Source organism: Ursus maritimus, unplaced genomic scaffold (genome assembly GCF_017311325.1).
Source record: "Ursus maritimus isolate PB19 unplaced genomic scaffold, ASM1731132v1 scaffold_3, whole genome shotgun sequence".
In the NCBI taxonomy this organism is placed as follows: Eukaryota; Metazoa; Chordata; class Mammalia; order Carnivora; family Ursidae; genus Ursus; species Ursus maritimus.
The window spans coordinates 13,865,509-13,892,211 of NW_024425563.1; the positions used below are offsets into that span (position 1 = coordinate 13,865,509).

A 26,703-nucleotide genomic window follows, 5' to 3' on the forward strand; every position below is an offset into this window, starting at 1 on the left:
ATATGGAAAATATCACGGAAAGGCCCTTGGCAGAGATGTGAAAGCTTTTAGAGAACACTAATGATAGGTAATAGAAGGCGAAGTGAATAAAAAAAAAGCCATCGTTGACTTTAGAGATACTGGAGGGTTGCACAGCAATGGAGCTAAATAATGCTTCCCTGGCTCATCATAGTCATTATAACGTAGACACTGACTATTCACCCACAAAGTGTCATAGACCTATGGGGTGATGGGGGGGAAGTGATGGGTGTACCTGTGGGAGAGTTAGGAACTCATGCACCAAATATCTAAAAATGATAAATTAAGAAATAGCCATAGAAGCACAGTACTCACAAATATGGAGATTAAATGCCAGAGAACATAGTTAAAAGCTTGCCAGTGGCTGCCTATGGGAAGTAGATCCTGGGGGTAAGAAAGCTTAGGGCAGGGAATGGCTGTTTTTCATTAAGAACTTATATACATGCATAAACACATACGTGTGTGTGTGTATGTGTGTGTATATATATATATACGCATATATATACTATATATATATATATATATAACTATGCATACGTTTATTAAAAATAAATTGGAAAACAACAATTACACCTAAAAAAAAGGCATATATTACTAAGTGCTGGTGAGGTGTGGGTAATCTCAAACACTCCTAGTGAAGTATAAATTGGCACAGCCTTTTTGGAAAGGTCACTTGGCAGAATCTAGTGAAATTTTACATGTCCAAACAGTCACACGTCCTGGCCTTTATCCTCAGAGAAACACTTGCACACGTGCTCAAGGAAGCATGCCTCTGGATGTTCCTGGAGCATCGTTTCTAAGGTAAAAACATGGCGATGCCATAAATGTCCAATAAAAGGGAAATGGCCGTACAACAGAACAAAAGTCTGGTTTCATACTGTGCTGCCGATGTGTGCTATATGTACCATGTACTAATCAGGCAATAGCTCTCTGACACGGCATTTCGTGAAAAACACAAGTTCCAGAACAACAGCATTGATGTTAAAATTACAGCCACACGCACACAAAATGAAGCAATATGTGTGTGTGTATGTGTGTGTGTGTACATGTATATATCTTTTTTGCAGGGCTGTATGACTTTATTTTATGTTTTAATTCTAGTTCGTTAACATACAGCACCCTGTGAGTGTCAGATGTACAATACAGTGATTCAGCACTTCCATACGTCACCTGGTGCTCCTCACGACAAGTGCCTTCCTTAGTCCCCATCACCTATGTCACCCACGAAGCAGCGTATTTTTTATATGTTCACATAAGCATGTCTATGCACAGGAAGACTTCTGGAAGCTTACATATCCAACTAATAACGGAATCAAGTGGGGACTTGACTGTCTTTTGCAGGGGAGGGGCAAAATGGAAATCTGTTTTTTAAATTTAAAAATTTTTGTGACTCATAGTAAAATACACGTGACATAAATTTACTATCTTAACCATTTTTAAGTGTACAGTTGAGTAGTATTAAGCCCATTCACACTGTTGTACAACCATCTCTAGAACTTCTTCCATCTTGCAAATCTGAAACTCTCATGTCCTTTAAATGGTGACTCCACGTTCCCCCCTCCCTGCAGCCCCTGGCAACCACCATTCTTCTTTGTCTCTATGAATTTGGCCACTCCATGTACCTCATATAGGTAAATTGTCCGGTATGTGTCTTTTTTGTGACTGGCTTATTTCATTTTGCATGATGTCCTCTAGGTTCATCCATGTGGTAGCTTGTGTCAGATTTCTTCCCTCTGTAAGGCTGGTTGGTGCTAACTTTTTTGTGAGAATATATACCTGTATTTGAGTGAAATGAAAAAGAAATACAGTTTTCAAAAGGAAAAGCAAATACATTTGTAGAAAAATGAACTGGTGGCAAATACACAGAAACGTTGCTCCTGTAGTTCTGGGTCGAGCAATTACGGTCATTTACATTTTCTTTTTAAAAAGATTTTATTTATTTATTTATTTGAGAGAGAGACAGTGTGCACGAGTGGGAAGGGGCAGTGGGAGAGGGACAAGCAGACTGCCCACTGAGCGGGGAGCCCGACACGGGGCTGGATCCCAGGACCCTGAGATGGTGACCGAGCCAAAGGCAGATGCTTAACTGGCTGCAACCCATGTGCCCCTACATTTTCTTTCATATTCTTTTTAGTCTGGATCGTATGTTATTTTAGCACCAGAAAAAAATACTAAAACTAGAAAGCAAGGAAGTATGCTATTCTGGTTTTGGACCGTCACCCCGGGCAGCCCTGCCATTTGGAAAGAAGCATTTGACTTGGTGCCTTGAGATGCCGCTCTGTTGACTCTGGCGGTGCGGATGGAGTACTTGTGCCCAAGGCCTGGCCCGAGGGCCCAGCTGTCCCCTGGCCTGGGGTCACGGCTACTGAATGGGTAAAAAGATGCTCAATGTAACTGCAAACACACAAGTGACAAGTTAGAGTACAGTGGAGTTCTGGGTTTTTTTTGCCTACCAGTTTGCCAGAGTTTGATACTATTTTGTTGGTGTGTTGGTGAAGCTATAACAAAACAGGTGGCTTCAAACACTGGTGAAGGGAGGGCAGATCGGCCCAATCTTTATGAGAGCAGTATTCATGAAAATTACACACACAGGGGCGCCTGGGTGGCACAGTCGGGTAAGCCTCCCACTCTTGGTTTTGGCTCAGGTAGCGATCTCAGGGTCATGAGTTCAAGCCCCGCACCTTGCTCCTCACTCAGCATGGAGTCTGCTTGAGATCCTTTCCCTCTGCCTCTGCACCCCCATTCGTGTGCGTTCTCTCTCGCTAAAGTAAATAAATAGATCTTTAAAAAAAATTACCAATGCGCGTGCCCTTAGACTCAGAAATCCCACTTCTAGTAATTCATCCAGCAGATACACGAATGGACAAAATTATATATACACAGTGATATTTGTTGCAGTGTTGTTTATAATAGCAAAAGTTCGGAAACAGCCAGTGGAGGGCCAGTTAAATAAATTTCTGTCGCTAAGCCCCCTGGTCTGTGTGTGGAGCTATGGTAACAGTGGTGAGGGGAGGGGAGGACCAGAGTGGAAGGAGGATTTGCGTGGATGTCACCGTATGGTCTTTTGTCCTCTGTTCTGTTTTAGGACAAAATGCCGCCCTGCGACATAAATGGCTCTGCACCTCAGTTTCCTAGTGTCTAAAAAGGAAATGACGATTCTAACCTCCTAGGGTTACTATGAGGATTACGGGGGCCGATCCATGTCAAATGGTTCTATCGAAGCGGGGGGCAGAGAGAGTGCTGTCTAAGCTTACTACTCTGGCTGCCGCACAGGCTGCCACACAGGCCTCTGAGGGCTGGGCTCATCAGCTCTAGTGGTCAAAGTTCCAGGGGCCTGGAGACAGACAAGAGACAGACAAGGTCAGAAAAGTCAGGTCCAATAGGCATACGTCCCAGAGCGTTCTCTCACGGGGACACCCCAGGATTGTGGGCAGGGCCAGCAGCCTGTTGTATTGGTGGCTCTCCGAAGAGCCACACGTGCTGGTCTTCACACCCTCGTGTGGCTCTGATTGAACTGGTAGCAAGTGGCAGACACTCCGGAGCCCTGAAGACCTGTCCTGCCCACACCAAGGGTGAAAACCCCAACTAGGCCAGCTCCTCCATTAAGCCCTTGGAAGGTCAGCTGATGTTTAAGGCAGTGGAAGAAAGAAAGAGGGGAGGACAAAGGTGCCACCCCCTCGTAAGGCCCTTCCCTGGGGGCCCCTTACACTTGTGCTCGCATTTCATGGGCTAAACCTTGTCACAAAGCACCGTCGCTGCAGCGGGAGTTGAGAAAGGAAGCCTTGCAGCTGGCAGCTTTGCTGCCCTGAATAAAATAAATCCTATGGGTGATGAAAATGTTCTGGAACTGGATATAGTGGTGATGGTTGTGCAACCTTGTGAGCATACTAAATACGGAAGGGTAGGTACAGTTTAAAGGGGTGAATTGTGTTCTGTGAATTTTATCACAATTGTTAAAAATTGGACTTCCAGTGCTAAGGAATAAGAAGAAAATGAATATCAGGGGGAGGCAACCATCAGGCTTTCCATACCTGCTTTTTAATTGCAACCACTTAGTTGCATTTGGTCTCTCTTGGCTTCTGGGCACCGGGGCCGGGGCAGGGTGGGGGGGCGGATGGGGCGCATGATTGACAGCATGGGTCACGTGCACACTCTATAGCTGGGGGTTAGGGTCTGGGTTTAGGAGAAGCTGGGTAGACACACAGTTGTTCTGACATTTGCAGGGAGGATTTAGCTAAGAAGCTTCCGTGAAGCAAGGCGTAACTGTGTTGGCCCCAGAGGGGCATGGCATTACTTCCTATTACCTGAAGCAGCTGGTCACAGGTGGGCTTGGGGACAAACCAGTATCGGTAGGTGGTCAGGACACAGTCCTGACTTAATGAAGAGACAAGTGAACTGACACCCTCCCCAGTTTTCTCGGGGCAGTCATAGATAGAGTGCCATTATTTACCTTCCCCATTTCATGGTCACTTCTTCTCCATTGTTTTCCTCAACAGTCCAGGCCAAACCAGGTGTTTGCTTTCAAACTGGATCTGTCCACTCTTTGTAAGCCACACCCCACACCAAGGACTGCTCTGCCCCTGAGATCACCAGGGGAGTTTAGTCTAGATGGGCCTGCATTTCCTCTGCACCCCGACTTTCATGAAATATTACCTAGGAAAGAAAGGGGTGAGCATAGTGCAGAGACCACAGGGGGTATGACCAGCGTGGGGCTTACTTAGCTGCCTCTCCTGCCTTGTGGGTCCCTGGAGGCCTGAGTCCTGCCCAGGGACTTGAAACTCAGGGCAGGGACCAGGGAAGGATGAGGGGGAAAGAAAGGGTTAAAGTCTGTCCAGGTTTTTCAACATGATGAAACCAGGGTGGAGGGTCTGCCAAGAACAAGTCAGGTTCAAAACAGGAAACCCCAGGGTAGTGATAAATGGACACTTCTCTGTAGATTTTACATGGATCCCTAGGGAAAGTGCTGGAACTGATCTCATTCAACAGTTTTTTGGATTTTTTTTTTTTTTTTTTTTTTTTTTTTTTTTACAAATCACATTAAAGAGGAAGTGCACAATGAGCTCCCCAGGTTTGCCAATGACACTAATCTCTTCCAGGTGCTGAAATGCTAAGGTAATGGGGTACCACTGCAGGCAGCTCCCGCGGCATCCGCTGGGAGGGGCAGCAGAATGGCCACAGTGACGGGCAGGGGTAGAGTGGTCTTGCAGAGCAGAGCGAGGCTCTGCTGCCCTGGCTTCTCTCAAGCCCCACAGATGCAGTTCCTGGGGTACCTGCGGCAACCAGCGTGGGTATAGGCAGTGGAGGGGAGGTGGGACAGGGAGAGGCCCCTGGAACCAACACTTCCCTCCTGGCACAGAAGCTGTGCTTTTCCGGCCACCCTGCCTTTCTAGAATTCCTTCTAGAACTGTCGTCTTTCCCTCGTTCTTCAGTGCTTAGCTCTGTGGTCACCTCTACTGGCTCTCCGCTCTTCCTGCCAAGTCCCTCCTAGCTGGTGCATGAATTGTTGCTCTTCCCTAGAGTCTGACCTTAAGCCTCCTCTGCTCGGATGACGTGTGGTGTGAGCTCAACCTGTCCCCCACCTGGGCACCGTGTCCTCTGCTGTCAGTCTTCCCACTCCTTTCAATCGACCTGGCCCACTGTACCTCCCCTTCTCCCCCACCTCGCTCTCCTCCGACCAGCACTTGCTAGAACAGAGAAGCCCCACCTCAAAATTCAGTTCCCTTGCATCTTGCATCACGGCAGGTGCTCAGCATCCCGCCAGTTCTCTGACGGCAGCGTCCGCACCTTACCTTCCCCCAGTCCCTCATTTCTGCTGGAATCTTCTCAACATCAGGTACTTGCTTCAGCTTAGCCTGCTCTTAATTCAGATAAGCCGGCTTTGTTTCACTTCACCATGGCACTTCCGCTCCCCTCCACCCACCCCCACGAATGGTTCTGATTCTTGATTTCAGGCACCACAACCAAAGATACAAAATGTTCTAGTGTTTACTTTCCAGGCACCGGAAAATCAACCAGCCAGGCCTGGTCTGCGCAGACTAAGCAGTTATCAGAGGAAACGTAGGAGAGGGAAGGCCCTCTAAGGGCTAAGAGACTTGGTTACACCTGCTACATACGTTAATCACAGGAGATGAAGCTGTAGCCTTTTGAGGGACAAACTTTCTGAAGTTTAAATGGTTGGGAAGGCAACCAGTGAAATAATTGATTTAGGCAGGGATCTTCAACGAGTACCAAAATCATTTGGTAAAAACTAGCTGAGAAACATGGTAATTGCATGGTGCCTAACCTCACAGAATCACTTGCTAATCACGAGGGGGAAAAAGACTTTATAAAATAAAAATCTGTGATCAACTGACCAAATTTAGTATCATTAGTAGAGGGACATATTATGGGGTTTCTGATGTCACATGAGTGAAATGTTCTTGCCCCAAATGGTTAATCTATTCACCTTAATTTTTCGTCCAGCGTTCTGGGAAAGAAATAAGCCCAGTGACCCCAGGCATCTGTATTAGAGTTCTTCAGAAAAACAGAACCAATAGGAGAACGTGTGTGTGTGTGTGTGTGTGTGTGTGTGTGTGTATCAGATTTGTTACAAAGAACTGACTCCTGCAATTATGGGGGCTGAGCAGTCTCAAATGTTACAGTTGGCACACTGAAGACCTAGGAAAGACAATGGTTTAAGTTCCAGTCTGAAAGTCACTAGGTTTGAGACCCCAGGAGAGCCAATGTTTCCTTTTAGGTCTGAAGATAGGAAAATAATAATGTCCCAGCTCCAAGGCAGTCAGGTAGAAGTTCCTTCTTACTCACTGGAAGGTCAGGCTTTTTGTTCTCGCGGACCTTCAACTGATTAGATAAGGCCCACCCACATTAGGGAAGGCAATCTGCTTTACTCAGTCTACGAATTCAAACGTTAATCTCACCCAGAAACACTCTCATGGCTGCACCTAAAATAATGTTTGACTAGAATTCTGGGCACCCTGTGGTCCAGCCAAGTTTTTTTTGTTTGTTTGTTTTTAAAGATTTTATTTATTTATTTGACAGAGAGACAGCCAGTGAGAGAGGGAACACAAGCAGGGGAAGTGGGAGAGGAAGAAGCAGGCTCCCAGCAGAGCATGGAGCCCGATGTGGGGCTCGATCCCAGGACCCTGGGATCATGACCCGAGCCGAAGGCAGACGCTTAACAACTGAGCCACCCAGGCGCCCCCAGCCAAGTTGACATATACAATTAACCATCACAGTTTCCTTTGTATATAATGAATAAATTTCTCCCTATGAATCTAGAATTGTTTTAGTACAGATGAACCCCAGTTGAAAAAGTCCAGTTTAGAGGAAATAAAGGGATAGAGGAACAAGCTAAATGGCATACAAGCCAGGATGTGGGTTATTCTATAAAACAACGAACATGGTTTCTTCAAAAAATCAATGTCAAAAAAATAAATGGTGGGGAGATTTTTCTGGAATAAAAGAGACATAACAACCAAATACAATTTGTGAATCTTGTTTAGATTCTGGTTCTATAAAAAAGAGCTATAAAATGTATTTTAAGAGAAATTTAAATATGGACTGGATATTAGATGATAGATATTAAGAAATTACTGTAGGGGTGTCTGGGTGGTTCAGTCGGTTAAGTGGTGACTTTTTCGTTTTAAGATTTTAGTTATTTCAGAGAGAGAGAGCAAGCAAATGTGTGCACATGTGTGTGCTCTTGCATGAGTGAGGGAGGGGGAAGGATCAGAGGGAGAGGGAGAGAGAGAATCCCAAACAAACTGAGCTCCGGGCCCAAAATGGGGCTCGATCCCACAATCCTGAGATGACCTGAGCCGAAATCAAGAGTGGGATGCTCAACCGGCTGAGCCACCCCGGAGCCCCTAAGCATCTGATTCTTGATCTCAGCTAAGGTCTTGATCTCAGGGTTGTGAGTTCAAGTCCTGTGTTGGGCTCCATGCTGGGCATAGAATCTACTTAAAAAAAAGAAAGTAAGAAAGAAATTATCGTAAACTTTCTTAGGTGTGAAAATGGCACTGTGGTTATTTTTAGGTGGTGCATACTGAAGCATTTCAGGGTGAAATAGTTCTAAAACTTATCTTCAAGAATTTTAGCAAAAAAAAAAAAACCCTCATGTGTATGGATAAAGCGAAAGTGGCAAAATGTCAACAGAGGTTAAGTCTGGGTGGTGGGCATGGGTGAGCATTATGGGATTCTTTCAACTTTTCTGTGTGTTTGAACATTTTTGTAATAATAAGGTGCTGGGAGTGAGACTGTGAATAGTGGATACCTGGTGAGTGTGATTATAACACAGGCTTGGGAGGGGTCAGTAATGCTGGACTTGGAAAAATCTCTTCGTTCTGGGAGGCTCAGAGTAGTATTTTGGGCTGGATTTACCCCCCTCCCCCACCCCGAATTCATATGTGGAATCCTAACTCCCAGTACCTCAGCATGTGATTATCTTTGGAGATAGGGCCTTTACAGAGGTAATTAACGTCAAATGAGGTTACTGGGGATAGTGACCTTATAAGGAGAAGAAATTTGCCCACAGGCTGGAAGAGAGAAAAGACAATGTGCAGTGAACTAAATGTTTGCGCCCTGTCCCCGGCCCCCCTCTTCCCGGCCAAATTCATATGTTGAAGCCCTAACCACCTCCCCCCACCCCCACCCCAAAGTGATGCTATTTGGAGATGAAGCCTTTGGGAGATAATTAGGTTTTAATAATTGGGTTTACATGAGGTCCTGCGGGTGGGGCCCTGTTACGGACAGGACGTTTGCGCCCTCATGAGCATATGCTGCAGCCACATGCCCCTCAATGCGATGGTGGTAGGAGGTGGGGCTCTTGTGAGGTAATGAGCATTAGATGAGGCGGCGAGGGGAGAGCCTTCCGGAATGGGAATAGTGTTCTCGCAAGAGTCTGGAGAGAGCTTGCTTCCTCGACTCCGCACTCCGCCCCGCGAGGATGCCGCAGTTAGAAGGCGGCCCTGGTCAGAACGTGACCAGTGCTGGCACCTTGCGTTTGTTTGGGCTCCCACAACTGTCGTGTGTATGTCCTCCCTCCCCCCGTGTGTGGTGTTTTGTGACAGCAGCCTGAGCTAAGACAGACCCTCGTGATGGGATTAGCGCTCTTCAAAGAAGAGGAGCAAACAGCAGAACTCTGTCTACCCTTCAAGGACACCGTGAGAAGCCGCCTCTAAGCCAGAAAGAGGGCTGTCACCAGAAACTGACCTGGCTGGCACCCTGAGCTTGGACTTCAGCCTCCACAGCTGTGGGAGAACAAATGTCTGCTCTCTAAGCCCCCCGCCTGTGGTATTGGGTTCTGGCGGCCCAAGCAGACTAGCGCGTGGAATGAAGACACAAGAACAAGATGGCCACGTACAAGCCAAGGAGAGAGGCCTCAGAAGAAACTAACCCTACCAACACCTTCACCTCAAACACGCCGTCTCCGTAACCGTGAGACATTCCTGTCATTGAAGCCACTTCATTAGGTCAGCCCTACCAAACCAATGCAAGTATCACCCACCATTGTTTATACTTCCTTTAAATGACACACACGTCTCACACAGCAAAAAGAGTTCAAATGAGGCAAAGTTCACACTTTTCTGTGTTTTCCTGTGGTTAGGACAAGACAAGTGGGCAGCCAGAGGCCAGCTACCTGAGGGAGAACAGAGAGTGGAATGGGGACACACCCATGGGAGCCACTTGGGGCTACCATAGTCTTCTACTTTGGAATCTTGACCATGGGGGTAGAATTTGCTTTTTAATCATTATTTCCTCTTATTCTCCCATGTTGTATTTGGGATTGTTTTGTTTTTTAAAGATCTTATTTTAAGTAAACTCTTCACCCAACGTGGGTCTCGAACTTTAAACCCCAAGATCAAGAGTGACATTTTCTACTGACTGAGGCAGCCAGGTGGCCCAAGGGAGTTGTGTTTTGTAACCGGGCTTCAAGGTGAAAAAGGTTTATGCGATATTTGAAAGTCAGTTTCTCCTGTCGGAGTAAAGCCAGGAGTGCTCAGCATTTGAGAGACAAGATCCGAGGTCTGTAGAAGCCGTTCACTCTGAGGGCATCCACACCAGTCTTCTAAAACGGCATTGTGGAGGGAGCCCCGGCCCTGGCTTGGACAGACACAAGTTCAGATTCCTCCCTCTTCCAAATAAGAGTGTGAGACTCTTAATCAGTGCAATTTGTATAGCTAGTTGGGGCCACACGTTCCTCACCTGTAAAATGTGCCAAATGCCACATAGCTGGCAGGGACGCCGGCGGGTCAGGGCCGTTGGCTGCAGAGCCTGGGAACGAGGCCTGGACACCGCACACAGTCGCTGTTACCACTGCTGCTGTGTATTGGGAACACCCAATAAAAGGCAGCGGAAAAGCAGCGTAAGGCAAGTAGAAGCAAATATAAAGGAAAGCTGCCATATCCTTAGGGTAGTTAAAATTATAGAAACAGAAAGTAGAATGGCTCCCAGCGGCAGGGGGAGGGAGAGATGGGGAGTTCTTGTTTGATGGGTGTAGGGTTTCAGTTTTGCAAGATGGAAGGAGTTCTGGAGATGGATGGTGGTGACAGTTGCTCCGCAACGTGAATGTACTTAACGCCATTGAACCGTACCCTTAAAAATGGTGACGATGAGCTATTTTGTTACGTATATTTTTCTACAATAAGGAAAAAAACAAAAAGGAGAAAAAGCTACCTTATTAGGTAGTATAGCCCGCTTGATAAAAACAGGGGAATGTTTAAAAAGCCAACAATGATAAGCCATTAAAAAAAATGGATAGATTTGGGGACACCTGGGTGGCACAGTTGGTTAAGCATCTGCCTTCGGCTCAGGTCATGATCCCAGGGCTCTGGGATCGAGCCCTACGTTGGGCTCCCTGCTCAGCGGGGAGTCTGCTTCTCCTTCTCCCTCTTCCCCCTCCCCCCTCCCCCTGCTTTTGTTCTCTCTCTCTCTCATGTGCGCTCTCTCTCTCAAATAAATAAAATCTTTAAAAAAATAAAAAATTTTAAAAAATTAAAAAGATGGATAGATTTGAAAATGTATAAAAATGGAAATTCGACGGGGCAACGCTTACTATAAACAAAGTAAGACAACAGAAAACAAATTGGGGGAAATGTTTTCAATTTTTGTCAAATGGAGCTCATTTCCCGGCTGAAGGAAAAGAAGTGCGTGCATCAGGAGAGTGACCTGCAGGAAGTCTAGGAAAGGGGAGCCCCGTGGAATATGAATTCTGCAGACTCCCTGGGGCCTTCCAGGGAAGCCCACGGCGGGACAGGTTGGTGGGACAGACAGTTCCTGAGGCCTCATAATGTCCTGGCTCAAATATACTCTCTGCATTCTCTGGATTTTATGCTGAGATCTGTTCAGACATGTATTAGGAACCGATAAATGTTTATTGAAAGATTTCATATATGAGAGGGTATCGGTTTACTAGGGCCCCATAATAAAGTACTCCAAACTAGGTGGCTTCGAACAGTGGACATTCTACGGTTTGAGAGGCCAGACGTTTGAAATCAAGGTGTCATCGAGGGCATACTCCCTTTACGTGCTCTCGAGAGGATCCTTCCCGTCTCTTCCTCACTTCTGGTGGCCCCAGGTGCTCCGTGGCTTTTGGGAGTATACTCCTCCAGCCCCTGCCTCTCCTCATCTTTTGGGACACCAGTCGTTAGATCTGGGGCACACCATCTATCATGGATGATGTCCTCTCAACATTTTTAACTGATTATATCCTCACATCTTCAAAGACTCAATTTTCAAATAAGGTCACATTCTGGAGTTCTAGGTGGGTGTGAATTTTTGGTGGACACTATTCAAACTACTAACAGACCTGTTTTAGTTGCAAATTACAGAAAACCCCATTTAATAGCTTAAACAAACAAAAATGATTATTTTTAAAAATTATTATTTTTAAAAAAGCTTTTATTAATTTATTTGAGAGAGAGAGAGACAGATCATGAGAGAGAGCACAGGCAGGGAGGAGAGGGAGAAGCAAGCTGCCCACTGAGCAGGGAGCCCGACGTGGGGCCCGATTCCAGGACCCTGGGATCACGACCTGAGCTGAAGGCAGATGCTTGACCGACTGAGCCATCCAGGCGCCCCTAAAAACGGTTATTGGGACGATTAACAGAAAAGTCTAGGAATATGTGGAACTTCAAGAATGGCTTGACCAAGGAGCTCAGTTTCTCCCGTTCAGATCGTCTTCTGCTAATGTTGGCCTCATTCTTAGGTTTTCATCTTAGAGCTTCTGGCAACTCTATTTTCACATCATCCTTATTGGTAGCAACCTAGTAAAAAGTATCTAGTATCTGCCTGAATACTATCAGCACACATTTCATGGGTATCTTTGGCTTTGAAGGTTTCATGCCCATGTTTAAACCAATCGCTGTGGCCGGGCCTGAGTCTATACCTCAGCTCTAGAGCCAGGGGCAGATTCAGTACCACTGAAAGCACACAGAGGATGAGGGAGGGGTTTTCCCCAGAGTGAACTTGGGGTACTGTTTCCAGAAGCGTGAGCAGGTGCTGGGCAGTAAAAAGTGTAGTCATCCACTAGAATTTTGGTCCTCCTCCGACATCAAGGAGCTCCTGAGAGGCAACTCTGGTTTCACGTCTGTATTCCTGAGCCCCAGATAGCAGCAGGCCCTCAAATAAGTATTCACTGAGTTGTTTTGAACTTTTGTTTGTTTTGAATTTTTAACATAATCTAGTTTCTGAGGGCTTTATCCACTATAAATATGAGACTTGCTCCTGAATCAGGATGACTCCACTCCCTTGAGATATTGCTCTTTGTAAAACCCTATCTAGGTATACCAGTTGGCCACCTGTTGTGAAATTATTCTTAAAAACTCCCATGAAAGGGAACTGAGAAGAAAGGCTCGTGTTTGGGTCAACATGGCAGCAAAGAAACACAAGTAGTAGGCGAAACTAAGGAACAAAGAAACATGTCTCCATCTTCCTCCTTTGTCCCAACACACACACACAATCTCAATGTCTGCAGCGATGGAGAATTGTTGCTCTCACATACCCTAGAGCCCTGGTGGAGAAAACAAGATTCGGAGTTTAGGCATATGTCATCTAGTGGTTTAGGCTTGAAGTGTTGTACCTTAAACGCCCTCCGAGGGGCCTGGTCTCCCAAGCACCAAAACAGCCAGTGCCCAGAGGCTGAAGTCAGACAGCCCTTCAGCTCGATGGAGCTGGACTCTGTAACCACACCGTGGAGTTTAATTTGCTGACCTAGATGTAGTTTGCAGCCCACAAAACCTCATACCACAGCAAAGCTTTTCTTGTGCTGAGACAGCTGGCTGGGTGTGATGTTGCAATGACTCAGTTCTTAGTAAAGGGTCTGAAGAAATTAGGGGCAGAGCTAGAGCCCTAAGACCACAGCCCCAAGAGACCTTCCTGTTTATTCCAGGGCTAGAGAAGGGGAACCTTCTGTTTGTGGGCACTGGTGTTTCATCAGAAGGGACAAGGCTGGGGCTTTGGGTTTGAGCTGTGTATTCACAGTGCACACATGATGGTCAGACAATTATTCTTAGACTGATCATTCAGACTTCACCACACAGGCCCACGCATGTTTGGAAAGTGGTCCTCAAACTATGTGAATGAAGTCCTAATTCTCCTTGACTTCCATTTTGAAATTGGGACTCGGTTTACATGAGGAAGCCTGTTTCAACAAAGTTAGAGTTGAAAACTCTGGGTTCTGAGGACTTCCCATCAAACATAGCAGATGGAACACGTGCACAAGCCTTAGCTTCCTCCCCAAACCCCACCAAAATGTGAGTAAAGAGACTTAAAAAAAAAAAGCATATACCCATAAGAGAGAGAAGAGCAGAGAGGGGGAGTAAAAAATAATCCAGCTGAAGCCTACTGATGTTCAAGAGAAATAAACTTACTTTGGATAGATCTTCCTACTGTGAAGTATATATCTAATAATAAATTGTTAGACCTTGTTACATCAGCCAGTGTTCACTGAAATACTCACCATCTTTGTATGAGTGTGTGTGCATGTTGTTTTGGTTGATAAACTTCTACATAAATTTTTGCTGAAGAAAGAATACATCTTAGAGTGTGTTGGTAGAAAGAAGGGGCCGGGGATTTAAATACATCTATGTGAGTTCATAATATTTTTGTATTTATGATATTTACAGTATCTAGTAATATAAATATAAAAATAGTATTAAGTGTTTATGGTAGTTATTATTTCTATTTCCTAAAATATATTTAGTGTTTATATATATTTATAATATATTTAGTATTAGTAGTATTTTAATAGTATAGTATCAGCATTTATAGTTTTTTTCAACCCTAGTGTTGTGTTAGGATCACATTCAAGTGCTTATTAAGAATGGGAGTGCTTGGGGAGCCTGGGTGGCTCAGGTGGTTAAGCGTCCAACTCTTGATTTCAGCTCAGGTCATGATCTCAAGGTCCTGGGATGGAGCTCCAAGTTGGACTCTGCACTCAGTGGGGAGTCTGCTTAAGAGTCTCTCTCTCTCCCTCTCCCTCTGCCCCTTCTCTCTTCCATTCCCTCTCTAGAGGGGGGGGAGGGAATGCTTGTTAAAGATACACATTCCTAGGCCCTGCCCCAGATATCTGAAACAATAGGCTTGTGGATGGTAGAATCGTCAGCAATCTGTTTTTCCTTCAACTTTTTATTTTGAAAATGTTCAAACATATAGAAAAGTTGAAAGAATACAATGCTCACCCCTGTATCTTCCACCCGGATTTCACAATGATCACATTTACTACATTAATTGATTTTTTTTTCCTTTCTTGCTCTTTCTCTAGCAATATATATTTTTTTTCCTGAAAGAGCTGAAAGTAAATTTCAAACCTGTTGACATTTCACCCTTGTTGTGGGTTGAATTATGTTCCCCAAAAGACAGGCTCAAGTCCTAAACCCTGGTGCCAGTGAAGGTGACCTATTTATAAGTAGCACCTTTGCAGGTGTAATCGAGTTGAGATGAGAGCGTCCTGGAGTAGAGTGGGACCCTCCAATAACTGGTGTCCTTATAAAGAGAGAGAGATTTGAAGTCACAGAGAGACACACGGGAGAGGACACGTGATTGTGGAGGCAGAGATAGGGGTTAATGCTGTCCTAAGCCAAGGAGCACCAAGGATTGCCAGCAACCGCCAAAAGCTAGGAGGAAGCAAGACAGGATCTTCCCCAAGAATTTTCAGACAAAGCACAGCCCTGCCATTATCACATATACAAAAACTAACAATTTTATGATTTTCTAATATCCAATCCATAATCAAAAGGATCCAGTTGTTCTACAAAGATCTATTGTAGATTTTTTTTTCCTTTTTTTGGGTCAGAATCCAATCACGGTATCTTATATTCATTTAATTGTTATGTCTAAGTTCTTTTATTCTAAAGTAATTTGACTTTTCTTAGAAAATGACATTAACTTTTTGAAGTGTTAAGGAAAAAATTGTCCTCAAATGATAGGGAAAACTTTATTCAAGATTATTGTAACAAGGAAGAGAGATCAGGCTCAACTCTGAAAAAAGGACAGGTGGGATGTATAGCCAAAGGGCAGGATGAGGGGGTCAGTGGATGGATAAGTACTAAGGGCAGACGTCAAGGGGAGGGGGATTCTTGCTACACTGACCTGACATGACTCTTGCTAAAGGCAGGTCGAGAGCTTAGACATCAAAGCTGGGGGATGAGGACCTTGATCAGAAGTCAAGGGTGATCAGATGTCAAGGGTGGGGGATGATTTAGCAAGATTCTTTGCTAAGATTGGCTGGGCAGGCCCAAGACTGAGTGGCGACCAGGGTCAAGGCCTAATCGAAAGATGTTCAGAGGAGCCTGACTAAAGTCTGGACGAGGAAAGAGCTTTTGTCACAGGTCAGTTGTCTTACAGTGTGTTCCACGCTGTGAGTTTGTGTTCTTGATTCCTCTCGGCATAGTTTAACTTGTTCCTCTATGTCCATCTTTTCTGTTCACTGCCATGTAGTCATGAGGCTTGGTTAGATTCATGTTAGTTATGTCGGCAGTAGTAATTCACAGGTGGTATTGTGTTTTTCACATTCTTTTATATCAGAAGGTGCATAATTGTTGCACCTTTGGTGATGCTCAGTTTGATTGCTTAGTTAAGATGGTGACCCCCGATCGCCCTATCGTAAAGGGAAATTCTCCCCTTGGTAACACATAAGTCATCTGTGGCAATGTGAACATATTTTATCCAGTGGCTCCATTGATAATCTTTGTGTGAATCACTTATTTCATTGGGGTCTGCAAAATAATGATTTCCAATTCTATTACTCCTTGCGTTTTTATCAGCTCTTTTCCTTCTTTTCCCTCTTGTGTTGAATATCACTATGGACACATGGATTTTGTTTTATTCGTTGTGTTACCAGTTGTAGTCATTATTCATTCTGATGCTCAAACTGTCCCAAATGTGGCCACTAAGAATCCCTTCTGTGTCTCCTATGTTTTTGAACACTTCCTAGTCTTTTGGCACAAACTGATGCCCCAGTTTCACTTTCTTGGCCCCAGACAGAGAATCAGACATTTCTCCAAGGGACAGAAAACATGGTCGTCCTTCTCGATTACCCCGAAGTAAGGTGTCTATTTCCTTACCCGTTTAAAATAAGCTTCACAGTAGCTAATGGTTCTTAGGTGCTATGTGCCCAGCACCAAGGGTTTTCCGGGCATCGCCTCATTTAATCCATGGGCCAATTCTTTATGGTAAATACATTTACTTATCCCCGTTTTACAGATGAGTAAACTGGGGTGTGGAGAAGTAAACTGTGCAGGGCCACTCAGTGAGCAAGTAGGGGAGTTAAAATTGGAACTTGGATCATTCTGACCCCAAAATCAATCCTGGAACCACCATGCCATATTGCCAATCAATTTTGCTACCAAAACCACCCCCCCAAAAAACAAAAAACAAAACAAAAATGAAAAAAAACCTACTTAGAAAGAATGGAACTTCATGATATCTACAATTAAAAACAAAAACCATGCTTGAAGATGACAGGCATGAGGCAAAAGGAAGTCCTAGAGAAACCTGGTACCTTTCTCATGTATTCTAAATTGCCAATAATCACAATTTAGGATAACCAAGGTCAGGCCTGGAATGTGATGAGAAAGCTTTCTTGTAACTCCACTAGAAGCCTTATCATGGAATGAAACGGAGCAGGGACTTTGGACCAAGTTAGTGTTAAAAGCCTTTTAAGCTTTTCTCACACCTACTAGCTCTTCTTCTGGGGTGGTCTATTCAGAGCTCAGGCGGTCCAGGTTAATGGAAGGGAGAGCGAGGGGAGGGAGGAAGGGAAGGCTGCTAGGATTATGTCCTGCTTCTCCTGTCCCAGGGTGCTGGGAAGCCAGAGGGGGAACTGCCTGGAGGAAGGGGCCTCCTTTTTCTAATCTGCGCAAAGGTGCCTTATTGGCCAGCAGGGGCCCTATCTGAGCTAAGTTCTTCCTGTATGAAATTGACTGTTCTGGGCTCAAGGGCTAGTGACTCTATTATCGCTTCATGAGAGAAAACTTCGTCCTCCCCACAGGAATTTCCAGTTGTAGTTATTAGCCTAGGTGTAACCTGAAATTTAAATGTAATTACATTTCTCTTAGAGCTAAGAGCTAAGGTTGTCCCTAGCAACCTGCCAGTTTCCTGCTTTCCTTCTTAGGAAGAGAGTCTGGCCTTTACTCCTCTTCCCCTTTGCCACTTTGACCTTAGCGTCCAGTTGAGCCTGGGGTGGTGTTTAGTGAGGAGCCTTCTCCCAGGTCACCAAGCCTCCAGCTTGTCCCCGCCCCCCCCCCTTTGTGTGGGACAGCAAGAGGCACCTGAGTGCCCCGGGGGTGGCGAGGGGTAACAGGGACTGATAGGTGGGGGCCCATTAAGATAAGGAGGAAGAATAAACAGAAGCAGATGTGCCTTCAGCCCTGGTCCCCCGGCCCACTGGCAAACAAACGGACGGCAGCTGGTCTCCAGGGCAGGACCTGGCCTCCTTGGAGCCAGGAGCTGGGTTGGGCTCCTCAGTCCTCATCCCTCCACTGGACCTTGATTTCCTCCCTGGAGACAGGCCAGAGGCGCTTTCCCTCCACACAGCACAAACCAAATATATTCACATTCTACCTATTATCAATGCCAATGACTCCTCTCCATTTTATTTTATTTTCAATATTTATTTATTTTAGAGAGAGAATGCGTGTGTGCAAGCATGGGGTGGAGGGGCAGAGGGAGAGAAAGTTTTTTTTTTTTAAGATTTTATTTATTTATTTGTCAGAGAGAGAGAGCATGAGAGAGAGCACAAGCAGGGGGAGCTGCAGGCAGAGGGAGAAGCAGGCTCCTGCTGAGCAGAGAGCCCGACATGGGGCTCAATCCCAGGACTCCTCTCCATTTTATTTTATTTTTTTTTCAATATTTATTTATTTTAGAGAGAGAACACGTGTGTGCAAGCATGGGGTGGAGGGGCAGAGGGAGAGAAAGTGTTGTGTTGTTTTTTTTTTTAAGATTTTATTTATTTATTTGTCGGAGAGCGAGAGCATGAGAGAGAGCACAAGCAGGCGGAGCTGCAGGCAGAGGGAGAAGCAGGCTCCTGCTGAGCAGAGAGCCCGACATGGGGCTCGATCCCAGGACCCTGGGATCATGACCTGAGCCAAAGGCAAACACTTAACCGACTAAGCCACCCAGGCGTCCCGACTCCTCTCTGTTTTCAAAGATGTGCACAGTCATTGTCCTGTGAACCACAGAAGAGGAGACTGTGCGCACACACACACCCTTCTAGGCTGAGATTAAAAAGCCCAGAGGTGACTTTAATCCCCTGAAGTGATGGTCCCCTAAAGTTATGGGGCCTCTCCATAGGTTGGACCCTCCAGCTCTAAAAATCCTCTGGCACCCTGGGCAGTTTTGGACTCTCCACCCCCAGTCCAGAAGGGATCAAAGCAATAGACAGTTGGGACATTAAGGGTGTGCAGGGCTGGGGCTGAGGCTGAGGGTGCTTTGGGGCCCTCCCCCAGCATATCATTCTACATCGATGTTTCCTTTTCAAAAGGGATCTGGACTGACTTAAAATTTTTAGTTTTTAATATTACCTAAATATGTGCAAATTTAAACCTGGGTATAACACTCCGTGTGCTTCTAAGTAGTCTCTAATCCTAAAATTGAAGGAGGAAGGAGGGGAGGAGCCAGGGTCTCACCCATCCACTCCCAGCTTCAGGGCTGTGTCTCCAGGAGGGATTTTTTTCTCCCAGACACACCTGCTGTGACCCCCTGCAGTTCTTGCTTCCACTGGCTGGGCGATCCCTGGGCTCAGGTAACACTGCCCCCGCCCTTCTGTCGGTCCAGCCTAGGGGTGGCCTTGGCTTCCTGCTGTTGCTTATCTCTGGGTGGCCTCACCCTCTCTACTTGGATCCTGGATTTTTCCATCCTGGCAAGCTTGAGGTGGGAAGCAGCATTTCATAAAGGTGGGCAGTGCAGGGGTCTCAGGTGGGATGCCCCAAAAGCTAGTTCTTTTTTTTTTTTTTCCCCAAAGCCAATTCTAAGAGGGAGATTTGCATGCAGAGAGTTTATGGGGCACATGCCCCCCAGCAGCAGCTCTAAGAGTGAGGGGAGCAGGATTGGTCAGAGGGAAATGTGGACATAGAACAGTTGCGACAAAAGCTCTGAAGCCAGGATGGCCCTTCAGAGTTGTCCCAAACTGGAGCAAGGCACTGGATTTTTGTACCCCTCCCCCTCCACAGCATGGCTGAGTTAGACTGGGGTTGCTCCCAGAAAGGGGCCAGTGTTGGATGGGGTGGTTCCCTTCAGGCAGGACAGTTCCTGGGGAGGGATTGGCTATGAGCTGTCATCACCCCTGAAGGGGAGCCTGGGCAGGGGCCACAGCAACCACTTCAGGTTCGAAGCCCACTTCTGCAACTTACTAGTTATGTGACCTTGACCTAATTCCTTATCCCTGAGCGTGAGGTTCAGTGTCCTGACCCGTGAAAAGGGAAATTGTGAGGATTGAATGAGACCGCGTTCCGTGTTCCACAGGGGAGAGAAAGTCTCCACCCCTCTCCTCTGCTGGCTTCCCTCCAGGTCGCTGCTGTAATCTGTTTGGTCAGGATCCAGGACACTGTTTCAGCCACGTTTATGAGGGGTGAGGCTCTTGCGCAATAAAGGGTCGTGTGTCCAGGTGTGGCTTTTCCTCCCACTTCCTGCTCCCAGGGGTTGGGTAGACCTTGCTCTCCTCTCAGGGGACAGAATGAGGAAGCTGAACTAGGTCCTCCTGCAGGCTGGCCTCCTTACCCTCCCTCTTCTTCCTCCCAGGAGCACGGCTGGTTGGGACTGTACAGGGCACAGGGGAGTGAGGGCTCTGGATCCTGGTGTCCTGAGCTCAGTCCTGTCATTGAGCTCAGAGCCCCGTCCTGAGGTGGTGCATCGGGCTCTGTGCTGTAGAGCAGCACCCCAAATTTCTTCGGGGTCCCCATGGTACCTATGGAGACTTGCTTTGAATTAGAAAAGGTCTTTCCTCTGGGCAGACACACCCTAAGGAGTGGTCAGTTAGCAAATAGATAGTGCCTCTGTGCAAACTAGAAAAAGGCCCCGTCCTCCCTGTGCACTTGAGGAGCAGTGCACAACCTGCCCAACCCTACCGGGTGACCCTGAATGAAGGCTCCACTTGATGCCCCAAGCTCCTCACCTTGCCTCTGCCTTGCCCATTTTCTCAGCACAAGCCAGATCTAAGGTGTAGCCCAGTGTTTTGCACATTTTGTGTGCTTTATGTGCTTATTATGGGCAATCAAGTTATATGCCACAGAGCCGATCTTCCGACACATCAGACCTCTCTCTCTGCCTTAGAGCCTTAGATGCTGCTTTCTGTGATGGCATTCACAGATTCTTTGGGTCCTGGAACTGCAAGGGAGCCGAGAGATTACCAGTATTGCTTAGTGACAGGGGCACCAAATCTGTTCCACTGGGGAGAGACCCCCAGTCACAGAAGCATCCTAACCCCATGAATCTGTCCTACCAGTCTCCCCTGCTTTGCCCAGAGTGCAGGCCTAGTAACTTGATCGAGCCTGGACATGGACAATAGCATCCTGACTGAAGACCTGTCACTGGGGAGGTGGTGTGGGTAGAGCAGAAGTCAGGACCCAGATGATTTCAGGCTGGATTTAGCCTGGTTTGTTTGATCCAGAACCCACTCTCATGACTTTTGTTGAAAAAACGTACATGGTCACAATGGGCCTACCTTCCTTCGCGGCAACACTGGACTGGAGCTGAGCGGTGTCTTCCTCGGCAGAATTGTAGGAGTGGCCTTAACCCCAGCTTCATGGGGAAGTGATATACTCCAGGGTCAGTCAGCCCGAGTTTGAATCCTGGATCGTTTACTAGCTCTGGGACCTTGAACAAGTTATTTCTCTGTGCCTCAGTTTTCCCATCTGTCAAATAGGATGAGGAAATAATAATACCCGTATTACACGGTTGTTATGAGGATTAAAGGAATGAGTACTTATAACTGCACACAGTAGTGATATATGTTAGCTGTTGTAATGACAACAGATGAGTTTCCACCGAGTAGACATTTATGTGAAGTTTCCACAAACATCGTTTCATTGTCTCAGTGACCTCCAGATTCCCAGCAATAGATTGGAGCTGGCCTACAGAAACCCAAGTTGGAAAAGTCACTCTTTGATCGGTGAGGCCCCCTACCCCTGAACAAGGCGATCTTCCCGACTGCCCAGGCCATGGGGTGGGGGGCAGCCTTGCCTCCTGGTCTTGTCCTGCTTAGAACTCTGTCCCTGCCGGGGATATGAAGGGAAGCCATGTGAACAGCCATTTACACTCCCTGTCCGCCGCTTGTAAGAGCACATCCTGATATCCCAAGGCATTCCTTGTTCCTCTTCGAAGTCATTAAAATCTGTCAACAGCAGTCTTCCACAGTTACTGGGCATTTTTATTTCCCGCCTGACTCCTGCATGGGGTAATGAGTTCCATGAGCTTACCACCCACTGAGCGAAGTCAGATTGTCTTCCATTCTTCCTACATGTAATTCTCTCAAGCTTTAAGCAGTGCACGCTGGTCTAGTTCAGGATTTGGTGAATGAGTTCATGACCACCGTCACCATAACATTCATGATCAAACAGATGTTACTCCTCCGTAGCCTTTGTCTTCCCAGATGGAGGAACCCTCAACATCTCACTCTGTGTTTTTATGGTAGCTTCGCTGTTTCCTTGACAACTTCGGCTGGCCCTTTTTCTAGTTTCCCACGGTCTTTCTTGAGGTGTAGTAAGCACACAGGACAGCAATTCCTCCCGAACCACATTCTGTTACACTTGGATGCTGTTCCAAGTACCAAATGGGAAGTTCACTTCAATACATGCAAATGGCAGTTATCTTGTTGCAAACTGGAACAGGAGGGTATTGGGAGTTGGTGAAAGAACAGAGAGTGAAAGCAGCAAGCAGAGCACACGCACGGGATTTTGTCACAGAGGTGTGAGGACACAGCAGAAGGTGAGATCTTAGAGCTCTGACTCAGAACTCCCCCCCAGAGCCGCTGTCCACAATCCAGTGCTCGCCCCTCCACACCACGGACCTGGGGGCTGGGCTGCACCAGCCAGAGGGGTTACCTCTCCCTGGTTTACGTGAAGACATCTCATGGACCAGCAGCAGTCCTGCCCAGGAGGGGACAGTTGTGCCCTCTAGACGGGGAGGCCAGAAAAAGCCAGGCCAGAGCCAGGCACTGGGTCCTGCTACTCCGCCATAATAGTGGTGGTGTTTTTTTTCCTGTTTTGTTTTGTTGTTGTTGTTGTTTTTAGAATTAGAGGATGTTCTTCTTTTAAATTTTTTTTAAAGATTTTATTTATTGGAGTCCCTGGGTGGCTCAGTTGGTGAAGCACCTACCTTCACCAGGGTCCTGGGATCGAGGTCTGCATTGGCTCCCTGCTCAGTGGGGAGTCTGCTTCTCCCTCTGCCTCTGAGTGCCACTCCCCCTGCTTGTGTGCACAAGTTCTCTCTCTCTCTGACAAATAAATAAATAAAATCTTAAAAAAAAAAGATCTTTGAGAGAGAGAGAGAGATAGCAAGAGAGAGCAGAACAGGAGGGAGGGTGGGGGCTGCCCCCGGAGCACCCATTCGAATCTCTGAAATACATGGTAGCCTTGAGATTTGGGTGTCATGGGACTTTCATAGCCTAAGCCTAATTAGGGTCCTGTGAGCAGTGACTGGTTCAGGGTCACACCAATGAGTGTGTGGGATTCTCCTGGGCTAAGGGATTGGTTAGGTGAAGTCCAAGATTTTCCTTTGAGTGTTGGAGGGCACGAAACTCTCTCCTTCTGGATGAGGTGGGATATGGAGGTGAAGCTAGGGATTGTTGCAGCCATTTTGCTAACATAGAGGGGGTCAGCATGAGGATTAAGGTGACCTATTGAGGGGAGCCCCCAGAGAATCATAGTAAAAAGGATCCAGGGCCCTGACTATACCCTGGGTGGAGCCTCATTTGTTTCTGGACTTCATAGTTTCACAGCCAATAAATTCCCTTCAGTGTTTAAGCCAATTTGGGTTTCTTTCTTCTTTTGACCAGAAACATCCTAACCATTATAGATGGTCAGGGAAGAAGGAGGTGATGTTTGAGCTGAGAAACAAATGGGAGCAAAGAAGATCTGGAAGAAAAACCTTCCAAGCAGAGGAAAATGCAAATACCCCAAGATGGGTATGGGCCAGGTACATCTGAAAAGCGGCAAGGCCAATGAGCCATGGGGAGAATGGTATCCGGTGAGGGAGCAGTGTAGGCCAGGTCTTGGGGGGGCCACAGAGAGGAGCTCAGCTTTTGCTCTAAATGCAACAAGGAAGCCATTGTTAGTTTGTTTTTTTTAATTTTTAATTTTATTTTTTAAAAGATTTTATTTATTTGTCAGAGAGGGAGAAAGTACGAGCAGGGGGAGCAGCAGGCAGAGGGAGAAGCAGGGGGAGCCCGATGTGGCACTCGATCCCAGGACCCTGGGATCATGACCTGAGCCAAATGAAGGCAGATGCTTAACTGACTGAGCCACCCAGGTGTTCTTGTGTTTTAAATTTTTAAAAACTGATTTTTATTTATATATGGCAGTACAGTACTCAAGGCACAGTTGGATGGATTTCAACACGTACACACACACACATATCTCCATCACCCAGATCAAGAAGGTTTTCAGCCCCCACAGGCCATATATGCAATTTAAAATTTTCTAAGAGCCACATTAAAAGCACGTAAAAAGAAACAGGTGAAATGAATTTTAATTATGTATTTGATTTAACTCAGGGGATCCAAAATATTCTTTTAACACATAATCGATGTTAAAGGTGTCCATGAGCTGTTAATTTTACAAAGTCTTTGGAATCCAGTGTGCAGTTTACATAGACAGCACACTTCCGTTTGGACCAGCCCCATTTCCAGGGCTCCGTAACCACATGTGGCCAGTGGCTACTACAGGAACAGTGCACATCTAGAGAGCAGGGAAATGAAGCAAACACGGCCCATTGATCAGAACAGAAGTCATGTAAATATAAGCCATTGACCTTATCTCTATTTAGAGTACTGACTCTTTAATTTCATTTTTGTGAAAATAAGTCCCCACCCATTCTCAGTTCCCTAGCCCTTTATTCCTCTAAGGTCATATACTCAACACAGAATTTTCCTACTATGAGCAGTTTTAGTTCCCTTTTGGGCTCTGCTGTGAATGGAGTTGTCTTTCTGCCCATTCTTAAGCAATACGAACATCTCAGTGACAGGCTCCTCACTTGACCAATAATCCACAAAGTCAGATGAAAGTCGTTCTACCCCTGTGCGTTCCAAACCTGGCCGATCACCTAAATCACTTAAGAGTGTTTAAAACAAAACAAACAGCACACATCTAGGGCCTCCTGAATCCCTGCCCAGAGACGTACTCAGTGACGTGCATTTTTAAAAAGCTTGACTGTGACTGCCACTCAGCCTTGGGGACCACTGAGGATGACCCACTTTGCTGAACACGCCAGAGTCCTCATCTGGGACCATGCCAGAGACGCAGTGATGCTGAAGTGACCGTCCTCTAGGAGCAAAACTCATTTTAACGATGTTGTCCCGGTCATGGGAGGGGTGGGTGTCTTTGTTTCCTCAGGGGTGGGACCATGGCAGTGGCAGAGGTGGAGGCCTCAGGGGTCCCCTTGAGTGTAGCCTATTTTGTGCAGGCAGAGCCCTGGACAGGAGAAACCCCTCCAGTGGACAACCAGTATGATAGAAGACAGAGCCACGGATCTCGAGTTGGCCTAACGATGAGTGTGGCTAAGGAAGAAAGCCACCGTTAGTGACCCATCTGCACCCCCTGCCCCCCATTCTGTTCTTACCTCCAACACTGGCTTTCCTGGCAGTGAGTCCCTCGAATCCCTTCTTCACACACAGGTGTGTGATAGCAGAGCTAGCCTGTGTTTCAAGGGGCAATTTGAAAGAGTGATGACTAAGGGAAAAAATTAACCTCATCCTTCTGGATTTCATTTTAATTGTTGGGTGTGCCCTGTACACCAGAAATCATAAAGCAGGCCTGGTTTCCTTCCCTGGCTGTATTTAAAGAGCCCTGGGTTTGCAGTCAGGACTCCGAGCTCTAGTCCCACCGTTATCACTAACAGCTGCATCTCTTTGGGTATATGGTTGAACAAATCCGAGTGTCACTTCCTCCACTGGTTACATATGAGTAGGAGTACCTGCCTTATAAGTTATAGTGATTACTAGATAAATCACGCATGTGAAAGCAGTTTGGAAACTGTAAAGCATTACACAAATGCAAGACGCTAACCTTTATAGCCGGAAAAATGACACAGGGCATAGAACAGCGGGAGAAACCCTTCGCCAGCTTCTAAGATGGTGAGGTCAGGAAGCACGTTTCTTCCCCCTGCCCTCCTGCCTTTCTTCTTTGTCCCCTCACCGTTTATAATGGCGTTTGTATGTCTTTACAAGCAGCAGGGGCTCTGATCCTAAAGAATGAGTAACTGAACACGCTCCTGGTGTTTTGGCCCTTGATACACACCTGTCCTGGACTTCTGGAAGGGCAACAGCCAAAAGAAGCCTCTTGGCCAGGTGTCCATAAATGTTTCCAGTGGCAATTCCTCCGCAGGCCGGGAGGTTTCCATTGGCTCGGGGGTCCCCTGTGTCTTTCATTGGCTGGCTGCAGCTGGGACGAGGAGCGACTGGCCCGGTGCGGTTCACAGTCAAGAATCACTGAGGGCTGTTTCCGCCGTTGCTGCCTCTCGTCCCCAAGTAGCCCGTGGGAGCTCCCTCCTCCTCCCCCTCCACACGCTCAGTCCATCCCAGGCTACTCTACCAGTCCTGCCCAGTCTGGGCCGGGCACCTACAACCTCCGCTCAAAACGCCTCGTTTGCAGAACCTTCCCAGGCTAAGCCCAGCCATCAGCACTCCCTTAACGGACACATTTCTGGTTCCCTGCACAGAGAGGGGGAATCAGTCCCCGAGCCACGCACACGAGCGGTGCCTTTGTCACTTTTTCAAGTCCCGCCGGCTGCGGTAAAATGCTCAGGCTCCTTCTTAACTGTTCTCCCCGCGAAATACAGGTCGGGGGGATGCAGTAAACCTGGCTCCTTCCGGAAGAACGCTGAGACTTAAATGCACTGGGCTCCAGCCAAACAACCGAATAAAGTGGAAAAATTTTTCATCACTTACAGAAAGTATTTTCGCTCGGTAGAAACAGCATCTACGGCTCCTCGGAGCAAGCTTGTTTTAGCACCATCGAGCAAGAGCACAACGGTGCA

The 26,703-nt window shown here is 46.7% G+C and overlaps 1 long non-coding RNA gene across 1 annotated transcript; it reads right to left on the bottom strand.

Moving 5' to 3' along the window:
• Window positions 1-1,385: 1,385 nt before the first annotated feature.
• Window positions 1,386-26,703, bottom strand: LOC103669037. The gene is made up of 3 exons (XR_570188.2): window positions 26,615-26,703; window positions 21,176-21,365; window positions 1,386-1,794 (listed from the first exon to the last, which is right to left on the bottom strand). It is a non-coding gene; the product is annotated as an uncharacterized LOC103669037 (long non-coding RNA).